Source organism: Bufo bufo, chromosome 7 (assembly GCF_905171765.1).
Source record: "Bufo bufo chromosome 7, aBufBuf1.1, whole genome shotgun sequence".
Lineage (NCBI taxonomy): Eukaryota > Metazoa > Chordata > Amphibia > Anura > Bufonidae > Bufo > Bufo bufo.
In genome coordinates, this window is record NC_053395.1 from 37748060 (window position 1) to 37767102 (window position 19043).

At 44.8% G+C, this 19043-nt stretch overlaps 2 protein-coding genes across 2 annotated transcripts in view; one reads left to right on the plus strand and one right to left on the minus strand.

Moving 5' to 3' along the window:
* GPR146 (G protein-coupled receptor 146) overlaps positions 1-953 on the minus strand; it is a 50062-nt gene extending 49109 nt beyond the window's left edge. The window contains exon 1 of the mRNA XM_040441324.1: positions 393-953. The gene's annotated coding sequence lies outside the window, so the exon portion shown is untranslated. The remainder of the gene's footprint in view (positions 1-392) is intronic.
* The window catches only part of C7H7orf50 (chromosome 7 C7orf50 homolog), a 239383-nt gene that overhangs the window by 184327 nt on the left and 36013 nt on the right, over positions 1-19043 (plus strand). The gene's annotated exons all lie outside the window — the stretch shown is intronic.

Genomic DNA, 19043 nt, shown 5'->3' on the forward strand with positions numbered 1-19043 from the left:
GACGTCATCCGTATTTTTAGCGGACCGCAAAATACATACGGTCGTGTGCATGAGCCCTTATACGAAGGCAAGTCTGCAGTGCTCCACTTTCATCGGCACATTGACGGTGCATGACGGGTCCTGCATCGGAACCAGCATGGTCAACCACGTTACCATCTATTAGTTTCGTCGTACGTATCACACACGATTCGTCATATAATTAAAATTGTAACACAAGGGACGGTGACAGAACGGGCGTCCTATTCGGTGTCATGGGACACTTAAGGAATAGGGCACCCGAGCTGACGAGGAAGGTGACGTCTCGCACCGACGAGTGCATTTTTTGATCCGTCATCTAGGAATATAGTGAACATCGCAGAACCCTGTTGACTCGCACACATTTTTGCCTACCTTTTAAAGGCGGCCTCCTGGCACATGCAGCCTCTTGGAAGTGAATGGGTGCAGCTTCTGGTAAATGCCGATAGATCACCCATCCTGTAATTGTTTCGCTGGATCCCATCCCATGGCTTCCTTCTCCTCGCCGTCTCCGGGAATGGGATGTGTCGCGGATGCAGCACTCGTTGGAAGTTTCACATCCCGGGCTGAAAAGAAGTCATCCCGAGCTCGGTCCCCACCGTTCTTGGCATGGACCTACGTGAGGAGAGACGCCGAGCTGTTCTGTCTTCTGAAAGGAGACCAGCTTGTATTCTGACTTCCAAAAGTTCCACTTGTTTTTGTTGGAGGGGGAAGGGAGAGAGTGTCAGGCGAGCTGAGCAGAGATCTCTCCCTCTCTCTCAATCTGTGTCTCTCGGTCTCTCCCCCTGTGGGCCCCTTGCAGAGTGTTTTTATTGATTGCAATCACTGAAGGCTAGCTGGCTCTCTGAAGAAACACTGTGTAATGTGTTCTTTCCTGGCTTTCATTAAATGGAGTCAATGCACACTGGTCATGCTGACTGGCACCCTGCCTACGCTCGGTTGCTCCTCTCTCCACAGGGGTGGGGGAGTCACATACACTCCTATTTTCATACAGAGGTGAAGCGAAGGAGGGGGCGCTCTACTGGCCACAGTCTTCTTCTGCCTTTCTGGAGGAGCGGAGGTCTTGTGGTCAGACATGTTTCTGAGGGAAAGCAAATAGAGCCTGAAACCATTTACGTTTCGAGGCTTGGCACAGCCCAATAAACCGTTACGTTCTGTATAAAGCTCTAACATATACCACAGCGCTCTACATGGAAGGTATCCGTCACATCCGTCTCTGTCTGCAGTGGGATCCTTCATTATCTCAAATATGGTCTCCGAAGGACAAACTAAATTGCGACTCGGGAGAAGAAAATTAAGTGTACGGTGGCCGTCTCTGTAGGACGCTAGTGAATATGTTAACGATGTATAACTAAGGTCATGGAGAATGGATGTTGCCCTGGTTTGATTAACCAATACTGCTGTATTATTGCTCCAGAGCAGCAATCTTGACAATCTGTAGATCATAAGCGACTCCGCAATCTATACTTTAAAATTTTGGGAAATTCCATGTTTGCTCGGTAGGTTGCTGGTACGTTGATACCTTACGATAGGTAATCTGGCAGTGTCTTTCAGGATAAAATGCTGTAATTCGGATGGACCACTGCATGCAGCGATATACAGTACAGACCAAAAGTTTGGACACACCTTCTCATTCAAAGAGTTTTCTTTATTTTCATGACTATGAAAATTGTAGATTCACACTGAAGGCATCAAAACTATGAATTAACACATGTGGAATTATATACATAACAAACAAGTTTGAAACAACTGAAAATATGTAATATTCTAGGTTCTTCAAAGTAGCCACCTTTTGCTTTGATTACTGCTTTGCACACTCTTGGCATTCTCTTGATGAGCTTCAAGAGGTAGTCCCCTGAAATGGTTTTCACTTCACAGGTGTGCCCTGTCAGGTTTAATAAGTGGGATTTCTTGCCTTAGAAATGGGGTTGGGACCATCAGTTGCGTTGAGGAGAAGTCAGGTGGATACACAGCTGATAGTCCTACTGAATAGACTGTTAGCTGCTTTTTTCTTGCCATAATACAAATTCTAAGTAAAGAAAAACGAGTGGCCATCATTACTTTAAGAAATGAAGGTCAGTCAGTCAGCCGAAAAATTGGGAAAACTTTGAAAGTAAGGGCTATTTGACCATGAAGGAGAGTAATGGGGTGCTGCGCCAGATGACCTGGCCTCCACAGTCACCGGACCTGAACCCAATCGAGATGGTTTGGGGTGAGCTGGACCGCAGAGTGAAGGCAAAAGGGCCAACAAGTGCTAAGCATCTCTGGGAACTCCTTCAAGACTGTTGGAAGACCATTTCAGGTGACTACCTCTTGAAGCTCATCAAGAGAATGCCAAGAGTGTGCAAAGCAGTAATCAAAGCAAAAGGTGGCTACTTTGAAGAACCTAGAATATGACATATTGTCAGTTGTTTCACACTTGTTTGTTATGTATCTAATTCCACATGTGTTAATTCATAGTTTTGATGCCTTTATAGAGAAAACTCTTTGAATGAGAAGGTGTGTCCAAACTTCTGGTCTGTACTGTATGTCCGGCTGAGACCCGACATTTATGCCGGAAAGCGGCCAGATGTCATTATACTCAATGGGGATCCGGCAGTATAATGGCATTGCTGGATATGGTGAAATCCGGCAGGTTGTTCTCTGCCGGATTTCATAACGCAGGTGTGAACATACCCTTATGATTTGTTTTGTAAAGGGCCTTTCTGGACTGGAAACTTGAAAGTCCGCCTCTTTTTAATGAATAGGACAGTGAAGCATTCTACGGTATTTTTGCTATCGGAGAGCTCTGGAAACCTGGGCAGGAGCAAGCAACTGAAGTGAAAATAGAGCTTAAAAGGATCTGATCACCAGGGTCCACCCATCAACTTTTTAGGAGCAGCTCCGGCACCAGAAATACATAGGTCCATCCACTGTGTAGTGGACTGAGCTGGTTACGTTAAAGTGAATGGGAGCAGCGCTGCAGTAACCAACTTTGTCCACTACACAACAGATGGCGCTGTGTAGTTCTGAATATGTTTGTAAACAGCCGATTATTGGGAGTGCTGGTGGTTGGAACCCTGCCAATCAGATATTGATGGTCTATCCTGAGGATAGGTCATCAGTATAAAAGGAGTGGACAACCCCTTTAAGGTTGCCTTACACATTAGATTTATGTGCACTGAACTGGTCAACTAATGTGCATATGAGGGTGACCCGACTTTGCCCTGATGGGGGTAGGAGAACGATTAGGCTGTGGGATTTCAACATGCCTGATATTTTGTTCTCAGGGAAAGGAGGTGTCTGGCTTTTTCCAGACAGATGCATGCTCGACCAAGCATGCATGTGTATCAGGAGGAGAAGCTGTTGGCCGAAAGAGCTAATCTAAAGTGTATGGCCAGTTTTAGATTAGATCTGTTGCCTAGAAGCGTATGCTACAAACAACAGGTGACTACTCTGGATCTCGGTGGACACACGTCTAGTCATCTGCCTGCAACTTTTTGAACCCTGGAAAGATGGCTGCCACTACCTCGCCCGGACGAATGCAGATAAATATTTCCATTTCATTGTGGCTCATGGCTCTTACCATTATCCCACATTTGCCTAATGCCCTGTTTATGTCAGTCCTTATTATGTTTAATAAATACATATGTTTTGTATTATAATATTTTAACACGCATGAACCAATCTAACCGCTATTAAGTTAATCCCGTTCAAGAGTTCGCGGTTTTATTTTAATGGAGCCTTTAAAAATAAGGGGATACATATTTTGTTTCACTCTCAAGCTGGCACGGTTCCCGTCAAGGCAGATTCTGGTGGTTTAGATCATGTATGGCAGTCTTTTGTCCTTATTGACACGGCTGAACCCTTTCAGGACGTTGTCGTGTGATTAGTGATGTCCTCAAACAGACAGATTGATGGTAAAATGATTTACCGATATGTTGGCATCCGATCTGGCAAGATTGTTTCTGAGACGCAAAAACCCAGAACCCCTATGAATCTACAAAACCATCGGTTCTACGGTGATCTATGTACTGTCCATCAGGACCACTGGTGCTGTGGGTGTTGCAGACATCATGTCCACGCTAAGATGTGGTCATGATACTTCCGGGTGAAACCAGCATGTACACACACAAAGATTTGGGCCTAATCAGCTTAAAGGGGTTGTCCAACAAGAAATATTCTACAGTTTTCAAACCAGCTCCTGGATCTGAATACTTTTGTAATTGCATGTAATTAAAAATGTATTTTAATGAAATCTGTCTAGTGCCACCTGCTGTTTTGATATTTTTCTCATTTCTATGTCCACCTCTCTGATATGGAAGCACATGCTCTGTTCCTTCCTGCAACTGCCACTAGCTGTAGCAGAAAGGACACAACCCCTAAGCTGAGAGCTTGAAGCAAATCTAGCAGAACAATTGTAGCAATGAATGGAGAGATCTCTGGATCCATGTGAGGTAAAGGGCTGGTTCTAGATTCGTTAGAAAGAGATCGTCATGTACCAGATTATGTATGATTTTCATTTTTTAATATCCTTATATGTATGATCATAGTTCATCTTAGACCGTAACACTTAGGGTACTTAAACACTAACGTCAAAGTTTTCCGGTATTGAGTTCCGTCCTAGGGGCTCAATACCGGAAAAAACTGATCAGTTTTATCCTAAGGCATTCTGAATTGAAAGCAATCCGTTCAGGATGCATCAGGGTGTCTTCAGTTCAGTCCTTTTACGGTATTTGGACGGAGAAAAAACCGCAGCCTGCTGCATTTTTCTTTCCGGCCAAAAATCCTGAACACTTGCCAGAATGCCGGATCCAGCATTTTTTTTTCATTGGAATGTATTAGTGCATTAAAATTGCCGCATTGATGGATTTAGTCTGCGCATGAGCAGACCTTTTAAAAATGTAAGAAAAAAACAAAAAACGGATCCGTTTCCATCTTAAAGGGGTATTCCAGCCAAATAAAAAAAGGGTTGCAGATACAAAAGATGTATACATCAGCAGGAACCCAGGCACAGCCGAATAAGCAGCAGTGGGGGATCGGTGAGATTTCTTTTACACCACATTCAGCCCACTGAAAGTTTGCTATATTGATATGTGCAGCCGACAGCCATGTTTCCCAAAGGTCTCACTTGAACGGTGAGACCTTTGGTATCTCCAATGTGAAAAAAACAACCGAGCGTATGGTGTTCCAAAAATCCAATATCTCTTTTCCCGAATATCTGTTGTTGGAGGACAGTTGGGAGGTCCTCAAACACAAGAGATCCTTGGTTGATCCTGGCAAAATTCGATTTCTGCAATGGCATGAGATTCTTGCCCCCTACAGGCCCTCCACAGGCACCTACCATTCTGATGAGTACAGACCACCAAACATAAACTTCTTAGTTAAAAGTGTTTTTTTTTGTTTGTTTTTCTTGCATGTGTGACAGAAGAGGACAACTCAACATGTTTTTGAAGTTACCTTTTCATAGGGGATGTTACCAGGAGAGGTCCTTTACATGAGACTATCGTATAACTTTTGGCTCCAGTGATGCATTACAGGAGTCTTTCTGGCATATTTTTCTAGCAGAATAAAGGAAAACTAAGAAAGTCCCGGCTTCTTCTCATCGTTCAAGAACCTCTGTTTCCAAGTCTGAGGCCTTTGTTTAAAATTGTATTATTCTGAAAGTCCCCAAAGATATCTGGGTCGGCTTGACATGAATTATTGCTTTTTCTATGCTTGGTTAATCTTTATTTGTAGAAGGTCGCTTGCTCTTAAGGAAAAAAAAAAAGTGAAAGGAAATTGCCACTTTACTGAAGATAAAACAAAAGGTCTTATAGCAAGACGAAGATAGTCATCAACAGTCTACAGAAATAAAGACCCTATTCAATGTCCGCTGTCTTACATCTTCAAGTTCAATAAACGAAAGAAAATGTGCAGAGATGTTCTCCCCGTGCGTGTCAGGCTTTCCTCTAGGCACTCTGGTTTTTCTCCATGATCCAGTCTCACTAAAGTACAGATGGTTAGTGGAGTATTGACCTACCTTAAAGTAGCCCATGGACATACCCCCTACAATCTGTGTATGGGGGCCTTCCAACTGTCCCCTGATAGTAGATGTTGAGAGAGATGAAGATCCACCATGCTGCATTTCACATGCTTTCTTACCGTGGCATCTTTGTTGAGTCGGGAGTTTGTTTCTCTTGGTCGAGTGAACAATAATGCATATAAACACAGGTTGAATGTAGGTCTCATGTGAACAGAACTTAATGTTCATGACCACTTTAAGGGAGTTATCTGGAAGTAAAATATTGAGAACCTTTCCTCAGGATAGGTCATCAGTATCTCATTGGTGGGAGTCCGACTCCTGGCACTCCCACTGATCAGCTGCTTGGAGAGGCCTTGGCGCTCTCCCTAGGCCATGTGATGTCGCATTCCTTGGTCACATGCCCTAGGCGCAGCTCAGTCCCATTCAAGTGAAGCTGCAATACAAAGCGCAACCACTATACAACGTACGGCGCTGTGCTTGGTATGCTGTGAGTTGGCCGCAGTGCTCACGAGAGCGCAGCAGCCTATTCAGACAGCTGATCGTTTTTTCGGAACCCCACTGATCAGATGTTGATGATATCTAATCATCAATTTTCTACTTCTGGAAATCCATACTTTGCTCTGGGCTGATGAGGCCCAATAGACTGAAACAGATCTTTGCACATAGTCTGACAGGGTAAGCGATGTAAGTGGCACTTTTAGTTGTTCTTTTAGTTGTTCTAGGTTTGAACTATTTGCCCTCACATTGCCGAAATATTGTTGGCTTCTCTTTGGTCCTAGTGTTCTATTTACGGTACTCCTTTTTTTAGATTACCGCAGGTTGCTTTCAGATTTCCTATCAACAAAATGTTGAGTTCTAGCAATGCAGATAATGTTGTTGCTTGAGAGAAAGATCAACCTACATTACATCCATCACGTCTTCAGTAGAGTAGAAATCTGTAAAGCGCTGCGGAATATAGTAGCGCTATATATAAGTGCATTAAATAAATAAGTACCCAGGGTGCTGAGTGAGGGAGGGTGCACCAGCAAAATTTTAGATGAGCAGGCCATTATCCAACAGTTGGCCGGCCAGGACAGTGCTTTACAAGACCATCAGCTGAATACCAACAGCCCTTTATGGCAGCCTGTTTTTTTTTGTATATTGGCACAGTTTACACAGGCTGCAGTAAAACAGCTTGCACCAGCAGATCCTAAAGCTATGGGAAACTAGTAGTTTTTCTTTTTGGCTCTCCATAGGTAAGATTACACTCCTCTAGGGCCAGGGACCATTGTAAATCGAGATACGCTGTCTGAAGTAGTGCAGACTATGTTGGTGCTATTCCTCCTCACTCATGCATTCAGTGCGTGAAAGAGATCTCTTCCTGGGGACAAGAGGCACAAAAGCCCCGTTCTTATTTAAATTTGTGGCATTGCAGAAACCAGATTGAGGTTTTCTCCTTTAGTTGATTATCCGGAAACTTTTTAGAAAATACAAAAACAATAGAAACACTTGTTCCCCAGTATTGATAATACGATGGAAGTAATAGGTTATTTGAACCCTGTGTATTTACAGAAAGGACTTTCCCCCTGTCAATATGAAATCCCCCTTGAGACGCCTCTTTCTGTTATCGGATTCTTCTTTTGAGAGGTTACAAGTTCTCCTTAGGCCTCCTGCACACGAACGTGTGCGCCCCGTGGTCGTGCTGCGCCCCGCAAAATATGGGCCGCAATGCACGAACACTGTCCGTGCGGCAGCCGCAGCGGATTGCGGGCCCATTCACTTTAATGGGTCCGTGATCCGGCTGTTCCGCAAAAAGATAGGACATGTTCTATCTTTTTGCGGAACGGAAGTACAGGACAAAACTCGGCGCCCGTGTATTGCAGATCCGCAAATGCGGTCCGCAATATGGCCACGGAGCGCACACGTTTGTGTGAAAGAGGCCTTATAGAGATCCAGCTGGTGTAGGGAGTCTTGCAGGCAATACTTCCTGCGAAAAGGTATGCAAATTAACTTTCCTCAAGAAGGAAGAACACTATATATTGCCACCTACGTAGGTAACATCCGGTAAGCCAATGTCCGACCCATTAAAGAGCTTTGGAACATGACTAGAGATATCTGCGAAAGCAGGGACATCTATCTGTGGATTGATGTTCTTGATCCTCGTCCGTAAAAAGCAAGAAACTGGTTGGCTGGGTGAGACTTCTTTGACGCAGTGCTTGGAATGGGGTGTACTGGTTCTTCCCTCAGGAAGAAAGCTAATTTGCATATTATGTTTCAAGAAATGATAGGTGACAAGCAATATATGGCCACCCATCTTTCCCAGACTTTTGTATGGCCAGTTCTGATGTAGTCTTCATGCACACGATTGTGTCCGTATTTTGGTTAGCAAACCATAGATCATCAAAATATGGATACCTTTGTGCATTACGCATTTTTCTCACTGTCCTCAATAGAAAGAACGATTCTCGTCTACAATACAAACCAGAATAAGACTTATTCTATAATTTGCGGAACAGTCACATGGATCAGCAAAAAATACAGATGTCTGCATGGCCCCTAGGAATGAATAGGTCAGTGTGCTATTCACAAAAAATGCAGACAGCACATGGACGAGCAATACAGTTGTGTGCATGAGGCCTGTGGATGTATCACTACAGGAAAACTTGATCCCTCACTCCGTTCTGCGTAATCTGGAGTGCCAGTGCAGGACGTGCCAAAGTCACATATACTTTGTATAATGCAAATTACTTAGATTTTATGTATCCAGGCTCAATGGAGAACAGCATAGAAGATTTCGGTCTACTAGACCTTCAATATTGCAGGGCCCATGTGCTGAACGTTTAAGTCTACTGGACCATCCTCAGCAAATTGCTGAATGGCCCTGGTGGAACACGCGAGCCTGTTGTTCTACAAGGGCCATTCAGCAATTTGCTGATGAAGGTCTAGTAGACCGAAACGTCTGGCATATGGGCCCTACAATTTAGATGGCCTAGTAGACCGGGCATGTGGGCTCTACAATGATGAAGGTCTAATAGATCTAAATGTCCAGCATATGGGCCTTTCAGTGATAAAGATCTAGTAGAACGAAATGTCTAGCATATGGGCCCTACAATGATTAATGTCTAGTAGACGAAATGTCTGGAATATGGGACCTACAATGATGATGGTTTAGTAGACCAAAATGTGCAGCATATGGGCTTTACAATCATGAAGGTCTAGTAGATGAAACGTCTGGAAAAATGGGCCCTACAATGATGAAGGTCTTGTAGACCAAAATCTCCAGTATATGGGCCTTACAATCATGAAGGTCTAATAGACTGAAATGTCGAGAATATAGGTCCTACCATGATGAAGTTCTGGTAGACCAAAACGTCTGGCATATGGGCCTTACAATAATGAAGGTCTAGTACACCGAAATGTCCAGAATATGGGCTTTACAATGATGAAGTTCTAGTAGACCAAACCATCCGGCATATGGGCCCTACAATGCACTATTTTCTATGTTGTTCTTCATTGAGCCTGGATAATAAAATCAAAGTGACTTGCCTTATATAAAGTAGATTATCTTTTTAATGGATGTATTACGGAGGAGTTGACATTTAGAACTTCCAGAAATAGAATGCAATTACAGAAATCTTGCGTGTAGGTTTCTTGACTCTTAGCTGTGGTTGTCCCTATTTTAATCCATTAAAGAGGACCTGTCGCCACTCCTGACATGCCTGTTTTAATAGCTTTATGCATTCCCCGTGTAATAACAATTCTAGAGCATCTATTCTTATGGCTCTAGGTTGTGCCATTCCTTTATTTTTTCTACTAGAAGTTATGAATGAATTGCTATTAGCCTTCAGTAAAGGTACAGAGGGGAGGTAACCAGTTGGGGGGTGTACCTGCACAGATTGACTATATCCAATCAGTGTTGCCATTTTTAGACTGTGCAGGTACACACCCCCAACTTTTTACCGCCCCTCTGTACCCTTACTGAAGGCTAATAGCAATTCATTCATAACTTCTAGTAGAAATAATAGAGGAACGGCAGAACATAGAGCCATAAGAATAGATGCTCCAGAATTGTTATTACATGGAGAATGCATGAAGCTATTAAAACAGACATGTCAGGAGTGGTGAAAGGTCCTCTTTAAAGGGGTTCATTATAGACAATTGCTAGGCTTTAGCGCCAGTGACCAATCAGGGGGGGTCCGACTGCCTTTTTTTTGGGCTGCCAGATGAATGGTCTCTGATTATATTGGCAGTCTCTGCAAAGAGACAGGCAGGAGGTATAGTAGCAGCGTGTTTTCTAGAATTGGTTGGGGGGGGTCACATTTGAGTTTAAAAGAGCAAGTTTTGGATCTGCAAGTAATATAAAGGGATTGTCTAACACTGGACAAAAAGAACCCCCCATCGAGAAACGGGGCCACTGTTGTCCATAGGCTGTATCTGGTATCGCAGCTTATCCTCATTTACTTCAATAGGAGTTAGCTGTAATTCTTTTGCACCGTACTGATAACATGTTCTTCCCTATTATATCGTACTTGACAGACCCTTGGCTTTAAGTTGTTTTTCCTTCCGTTCCATGCCCTAGTTTGATGTCTGCAGCGAGATGATACCGAATCTCCACTTACACAAATAACTTTAGACAACTGCCTCTAGCAGTCCAAGGATCTGTCTGTCCTTTCTAAAATTGCTGCCGTTTCCTCTCTCTGTGCCTTCTTCAATACTGGTATAAAGTATTCCGTACTCCGCCTCACACCGTACACACTAGCTTTTGTCCAAGTCACGGCTGGTTCTCATACTTGATCTGATCATCTGCGTCATTTGCTAAATTCCATACAAACAAATGATGTAAAGGCCAAAGGTATTTCTGAATAGATCAGCAGGCTTTCTAGGAGAAAAAGAGTCAGTTTACCTTTTCCAGAAATAGCGCCACTCTTGTCCATGGGCTGGTATTACAGCTCATTGAAGTGAGCCGCAATTCCGGACACAATCAATGGAAAAGAGTGGCGCTCTTTCCAGAAAGTCACAGATTTTTTTTTTGTTCTATAAAAACAAGAATGAACCTGGATCACACCTTCTCATGTTATGCTATGATCTAATAACTGCTTCTCAGCATAATTAACATCACTTCTCCGCGCCATAAATAGTATACAGGCCCCTATGTTGCATGCTTACATGAGGCATTAGTACACATTTTGATCAAAAAGCATAAGCCCACTCACCACAAAAGGGTGGCATTGCCAAACAGCAGGGGTGCTTACATGTATGACCAGTGTAGCTGCAGGCTAGCCATTACAGGGAGTGCAGAATTATTAGGCAAGTTGTATTTTTGAGGATTAATTTTAATATTGAACAACAACCATGTTCTCAATGAACCCAAAAAACTCATTAATATCAAAGCTGAATATTTTTGGAAGTAGTTTTTAGTTTGTTTTTAGTTTTAGCTATTTTAGGGGGATATCTGTGTGTGCAGGTGACTATTACTGTGCATAATTATTAGGCAACTTAACAAAAAACAAATATATACCCATTTCAATTATTTATTTTTACCAGTGAAACTAGGGATCGACCGATATTGATTTTTTAGGGCCGATACCGATACCGTTAATTTGTCAACTTTCAGGCCGATAGCCGATAATTTATACCGATATTCTGGGTATTTTTATTTTTGAGGAAAAAAAAATTGTCCTACACAAATCTGCTGAAAATTTATGTTTATTGTTAACGTGTATTATTATTTTATTTTTTTTGTAAATCTTTTTCATTTATACTTAATATTTTGGTGTTTTTTTTTATAAAACTTTTAGCCCCCTTAGGGACTAGAACCCTTGTCCCATTCACCCTGATAGATCTCTTTCAGGGTGAATAGGACTTCACACTGTCCCTGCTGCTCTGTGCTTTGTGCACACAGCAGCAGGGAGCTTAGCATGACAGCCAGGGCTTCAATAGCGTCCTGGCTGCCATGGTAACCGATCGGAGCCCCAGGATTACACTGCTGGGGCTCCGATCGGAGGAGCAGGGGAGAGGGGATCCTGTGGCCACTGCCACCAATGAGTAATACGGGGTGGGGGGGGGCGCACTGCGCCACCAATGTTTTTACTATTGGGATGGGGGTGGGGGGCGCACTGCACCACCAATGATTAATACTAGGGGGCTTGAGGGGGGGGGGGGGGGGCGCACTGCGCCACCAATGAAGATACCTCTCTTTCATATACAGGAGGCGGGAGCTGGCTGCAGAGTCACATAGCCGGCTCCCGACCTCTATGAGCGGTAGCTGCGATCCGCGGCACCTAAGGGGTTAACTACCGCGGACCGCAGCTGCCGTTCATAGAGGTCGGGAGCCGGCTATGCGATTCTGCAGCCAGCTCCCGCCTCCTGTATATGAATTAATGAAAGACTCATCTTCATTGGTGGCGCAGCGGCCACAGCCCCTCCCCTCCTCTTGTCTCCTCTCCTGCCATTGGCGGCAGCGGCAGCAGCAGCACAGGGGGAGGAGACACTGCTTCCTTCTCCCCTGTGCTGCGGAGGGAACACAGAGAGCGCTGTCAGCAGCGCGTTCTGTGTTCCCAATACGTTATCGGAATATCGGCAAAATAGATGCCGATACCGATAACGTTCAAAATCCTCAATATCGGCCGATAATATCGGCCAAACCGATAATCGGTCGATCCCTAAGTGAAACCAATATAACATCTCAACATTCACAAATATACATTTCTGACATTCAAAAACAAAACAAAAACAATTCAGTGACCAATATAGCCACCTTTCTTTGCAAGGACACTCAAAAGCCTGCCATCCATGGATTCTGTCAGTGTTTTGATCTGTTCACCATCAACATTGCGTGCAGCAGCAACCACAGCCTCCCAGACACGGTTCAGAGAGGTGTACTGTTTTCCCTCCTTGTAAATCTCACATTTGATGATGGACCACAGGTTCTCAATGGGGTTCAGATCAGGTGAACAAGGAGGCCATGTCATTAGATTTTCTTCTTTTATACCCTTTCTTGCCAGCCACGCTGTGGAGTACTTGGACGCGTGTGATGGAGCATTGTCCTGCATGAAAATCATGTTTTTCTTGAAGGATGCAGACTTTTTCCTGTACCACTGCTTGAAGAAGGTGTCTTCCAGAAACTGGCAGTAGGACTGGGAGTTGAGCTTGACTCCATCCTCAACCCGAAAAGGCCCCACAAGCTCATCTTTGATGATACCAGCCCAAACCAGTACTCCACCTCCACCTTGCTGATGTCTGAGTCGGACTGGAGCTCTCTGCCCTTTACCAATCCAGCCACGGGCCCATCCATCTGGCCCATCAAGACTCACTCTCATTTCATCAGTCCATAAAACCTTAGAAAAATCAGTCTTGAGATATTTCTTGGCCCAGTCTTGACGTTTCAGCTTGTGTGTCTTGTTCAGTGGTGGTCGTCATTCAGCCTTTCTTACCTTGGCTCTGAGTATTGCACACCTTGTGCTTTTGGGCACTCCAGTGATGTTGCAGCTCTGAAATATGGCCAAACTGGTGGCAAGTGGCATCTTGGCAGCTGCACGCTTGACTTTTCTCAGTTCATGGGCAGTTATTTTGCGCCTTGGTTTTTCCACACGCTTCTTGCGACCCTGTTGACTATTTTGAATGAAACGCTTGATTGTTCGATGATCACGCTTCAGAAGCGTTGCAATTTTAAGAGTGCTGCATCCCTCTGCAAGATATCTCACTATTTTTGACTTTTCTGAGCCTGTCAAGTCCTTCTTTTGACCCATTTTGCGTAATAATTATGCACACCTGATATAGGGTGTTGATGTCATTAGACCACACCCCTTCTCATTACAGAGATGCACATCACCTAATATGCTTAATTGGTAGTAGGCTTTCGAGCCTATACAGCTTGGAGTAAGACAACATGCATAAAGAGGATGATGTGGTCAAAATACTCATTTGCCTAATAATTCTGTACAGGGTGTAAAGGGGTATTTTAGTTTATATTAAGTTATCTAGAACTATTAGATCAGTGGGGGCCCTACCACTGGGATCCCTATCGATCACAAGAACAGTGGCCCTGTACCCTGTGGAGCCCCCCGGAATGAACGGAGTCGACCAGTCCGGCATGCACTCTGCCGCTCCAATGGCAGTTCCGGAGATAGCCCCGCGTTATAGAACCCCCACCGATCTAATAGATATCCCTAATCCTGTGAGTAGGGGATAACTTAATATAGAACACCCTTTAACCCTTGAGGTCTGATCAGTAGGATTGTGGCAAGTCGGCTTGGTAACGAGAAGTAGAATTTAAGCTGGCCATTCATATTGGGCGTATATTGCCCTGACCCGACGACTCAGGTGGGACTGGATGACCATCTAATATATATGGGAGCCTACCACCTGTCCTCCAATATCATTGGAGATTAGAAGAAGGCTGTTGGATTATCGGGAAAATAAGAGGATGCCAAAGGAGTCTGGCAGTAGCTTAGGGTACTTTCACACTAGCGTTAGGTTTGTCCAGCAGGCTGTTCCGGCAGGGCAACAGCCTGCTGGATCCGTACTAACGCTTGCACATGTGTACTGCCGGAAGTCCCGCCCGGCCCCATACACTATAATGGGGAAGGGCGGGAGATGCAGTCGCAGAAAGGCAAACATGCCGAGAGGCAGCCAGACAAACCGCAGCATCCCCTGCCGGAACAGCCTGCCTGACAAGCCTAACGCTAGTGTGAAAGTAGCCTTACACTCTTCTCCCCATTCAGAACATTTGCACAAGCTTGGACGAGCTGACTTCAGCAGAGGTAGCCGTTGGCCAAAGTAAAGTTTGGATGGCAGTTATCTCTGCCTTAGGGCAGCCTTGTATACCTAGATTTACCACCAAACAGATTGGTGGCAGCTGTCTGCACCACTTGTTTATCCCCAAGGAACATTAAAAGGGTTCCCGGGAATTATGTAAAATGGCCACCAACAACCTGTCCTTGAGTGTGAGCTGGACTGGTTGCCTGTTTTAGAGGGGTGAAGGGCCTCACTGCACATTACACTCCTCTAGAATAGATGGTAATGATGTGATCCTGCCTGTGACATGCCATCATGGCTGAGCAGCCTGACAGGAAAACTCTCCAATATGTAGTATATGTAAGTGCAAGAACGTAATTGCAATTATATGAGGATTTTATTTCCCGTTACCTATATAGCGCCAACACATTCTGCAGCGCTGAAGAGAGATTGCCATCACTCGCTTCAGGCACACTCTGATTTCACTGTCTCTGACAACGTTTTTATAGGTCAATTTTTCACACACACTCTATGCAGATATTACCCTTCGTTGATCTTGACTCCAGGCAAGTCAACAATGCTAACCACTGAGCCACCATGCTGCCCAGGTACTGCAGTTTTGCACCACTACCACAGCAGGCCTATGTTTCTCCTCCCCTGGCGCCATTCCAACATGTTGTACCAGTGAGAAGATTGGTTAATCCGCATGAACATGGCTTTCCTCAGACCACCCAAGCTTGTAAGTAATCTGCACTGATGGCTTTTAGGGAGAATTTGACTTAAACTCAAAATTTCTGAAGTTTGCCCAGCGCCGTGTATTCCATGGTTTGGGTTTAGTGCTGCGTCTGAGCTTTAGGCACCAGAAAGGACATCAGTGTTATTACTGAAGCTCTCTGGTGGGGGGCAACGTTTGATGTTGAAGAGATGGAACAGCGCTCATGTTCTGCATACAACAAGGCTGTTTACTCTGGCAGCGTACCATGCAGAATAACTGTTTTGAAGTCCCTTTGTGCGATTAGGAGAGCAGCAGAGCCGTGCTCCAACCACAAAGCCACTTCAGTCAGCACATTTTACATTCCTGCACAACTTGTTTTGAAGGCGAGAGAGATGGTTCTGAAATCCTGGAGACAAAAGGCACTGGAAATCCAGGCCTAATAATAATAATTATAGACTTTCGCATCTCCACCTCCGCCTTGGAGTGCGGTGCCACCTGACTACCCTCTCACCCCAGATCTCCCCAAGCTGATGGACTGAAGATCTTCAAGCCCTGCTCTGACATTAGAGCTAATTACAGAGAGAGCGATCGTCTCATCTCCAGGATGTTATTACCAGCCGCCCGGCAGAAATTAATGGCAGCTTGCAGCGTTATCACCACCCTGCCTGGCAGATAGTTGTGTCATGTTCCTGATCCGGTTGATTTCCATCCTTCTATAATTTACCATTGCACGATGCACTATTTATAGGTCTACTAGTAACAAGGTGGGTGTGGGGTTTTGGAATGGTTCCTATTAATATGACATTGGAATCTCAGTCATTTTATTTTCCGAGGCATATAAAGGGCAGCTGACTTTATTTTTTCTTGGAACTCTAGACATATTTTGTAAATTGAATGTTTTACTCACTCATAATTACTATTTTCTGAAGACTGGAGAGGATCTTGTTCACCCACTGGTGAAGGTACTGACCATGAGGCACTGTTTAAGAAGATGCCCACCAGCAACCTGTCCTAGAACGTGAGCCGGACTGCCTATGAGGGTAAGTGTGCGGGCCTCACTACACTGCTCTACAATGGATGCAATCCTGCCTACAATATGCCTTCATGGCTGAGCAGCCTGACAGGGAAAACTCACCAAAATGTAGAATATGAAAGTGCCAGAGCGTAGGGTGTAGTGACGCCCCACCTCTCACTCCCGTAGGCAGCTCTGCAAGTGGAGGCAACTAGTCCTGCTCACATTCCAGGACAGGTTATTGGCAGCCATTTTACATAATTCCCGGAGAACCCGTTTAAGCAAATTTGCGTGCGTGCATGCCAATTGAATCAGGTTCTGAAAAAATATATAAATAGGATATGTAATCATTGAAGAACTGTGCCTGTGTGCAACAGGGAAGAGTAGAATCGCCCTCTGCTTAGCTGATACATCTCTGAGCTCCCACATGCTTCAAATGCTGTAATTAAAGGTATATTAACACTAATTTGCCCCTTTGTGGTGTATAAGTACACATCTATCCTCCATTTCATCATAAACTAAGCAGGGCCAACTCTAAGTGTATTGGACATATAATGCTGAAAGTCACAGTGGGGCACCCGTCTAGACCACCCTGAGATATGTTGACCCAGAACACCATGGGCCACCCCAAGCCCAGTAGGCCTTGGCAACTACTCAGTTTTAGGCCTTATGCACACAACCGTGGTTTGGGTCGGATACGGACCCATTCCCTTCAATGGGGCCGCAAAAGAAGCGGGCAGCACTCTGTGTGCTTTCTGTTCTGCAGCCCTGCAAAATAAAAATAGAACATGTCCTTTTCTTGTCCGTTTCATGGACAAGGATAGGAGTGCTCTATAGAGGGCTGGATGATCCGTTCTGCCTTATGCGAAACTCACACGGCCAGTATCCGTGTTTTGCAGATCCGCAATTTGCACACCGCAAAACGGACAGAGTCGTGTGCATGAGGCCTAACCTGGCAATCATATTAAGTTACGTTAGGAGGTTTTGGACCAGGCACAGCTGCTACAAATTGTATGGAGCTGTGCTTGGAAAACTATAAAGGGTCCATAGCGTTCAATCAGTTGATTGGCAGGGGTTTTGGGAGTCAGACCCTACTGATCTGAAATCAATGGCCTATTCTAAGGGCCCTTTTACATGGTTGAAATCAATGGCCTATTCTAAGGGCCCTTTTACATGGTTGATTATTGGTAGCAAAAAATTGCTCGTTCCCAATCATTAGATCTGAACTGGATTATCTGGAGGATACCTTGGTGAGAATGCTAACTTCTGTCACTGGTTTACACTGGTTACCTCTTTCTTAAAAGGGTTTTCCGAGACACTTTAACTGACGACCATTCCTCTGGATAGGTTATCGGTTATTGGTGATGGTCCGACACTCGGGACCTCTGCCAATCAGCTGTTGGAGAAGACACCGGAGCTTCTGTAAGCGGGGTGGGTTTCTCGCAGCTTATCCTAGGCCAGTGACGTCACATTCATCAGTCACATGGCCCAGTCGCAGCTCAGCCTCATTGAAGTTAATGAGGCTGAGCTGCAATTCCAAGCACAACCACTATACAATGTACGGTGCTGTTCTTGGTAAGCCGAGAGAAGGCCGCGGTGCTTACAGGAGCGCCAGTGCCTTATCAATCAGCTGATCGGCGGGGGTCCCGGGTGTCGGACCCCAACTAGTCAGATACTGATCACCTATCTAGAGCAGTGTTTCCCAACCAGTGTGCCTCCAGCTGTTGCAAAACTACAACTCCCAGCATGCCCGCACAGCCAAAGGCTGTCCGGCCATGCTGGGAGTTGTAGTTTTGCAACAGCTGGAGGCACACTGGTTGGGAAACACTGATCTAGAGGATAGGTCATCAGCTAATAAAAGGGTTGTCTCATCTCGCCGTTACTAAGGCGAAAAGAGACATAGTCCCGACCACCAGCCAACTGGTGGTAAACAGCAGAGAGCTCCATCGCTCACTGTTTCAGGAGCTTCCATTGTGGTGCATGAGACCTACGGATTCAGCATAGGACAGCAAGCTATGCTGTTTCTGAGTCATGCTGTATCTGTAGCTCTCATGCACTACAATGGGAGCTACTGAAACAGCGAGCGCCGGAGCACTCTGCTGTTTCCCGGCCGGCTGGTGGTCAGGACTGTGTCTCATTTTTCTTTAGTAACAGCCAAATGAAACAACCCCTTTAAAAAGTCTCAGAAAACCCTTTTAAAGAATTACACTCAAAACTACTACTTGTCCACATATCTCTTTACAATGGTGTACCATTATCTCCATGTACCTACCACACTTTGCTCAGCTAATAACCTCCGACTGTTATCTTTCCATTGTACTCCTCTCGTGCTGCACCTGTTCTGCGGTGGTTGATTAGACGTTCTCCTTACATGCCCAGTTAACGTGCCATGCAAACTAATTTCTTCTTGGAGGCATGTGTCACCTGTAGATTAGAAGCTCTTCTGGTCAGGGTCTCAGGAACCTCTCTCCTTTTATGTTCATTTATCTTGATAACTTGTGATATTACCTATTACTTCCACCCTAGTAAAGCGCTTCGTAAAATACGTTGCGCTCTGTAAACGAGAATAAGATGCTGATGAC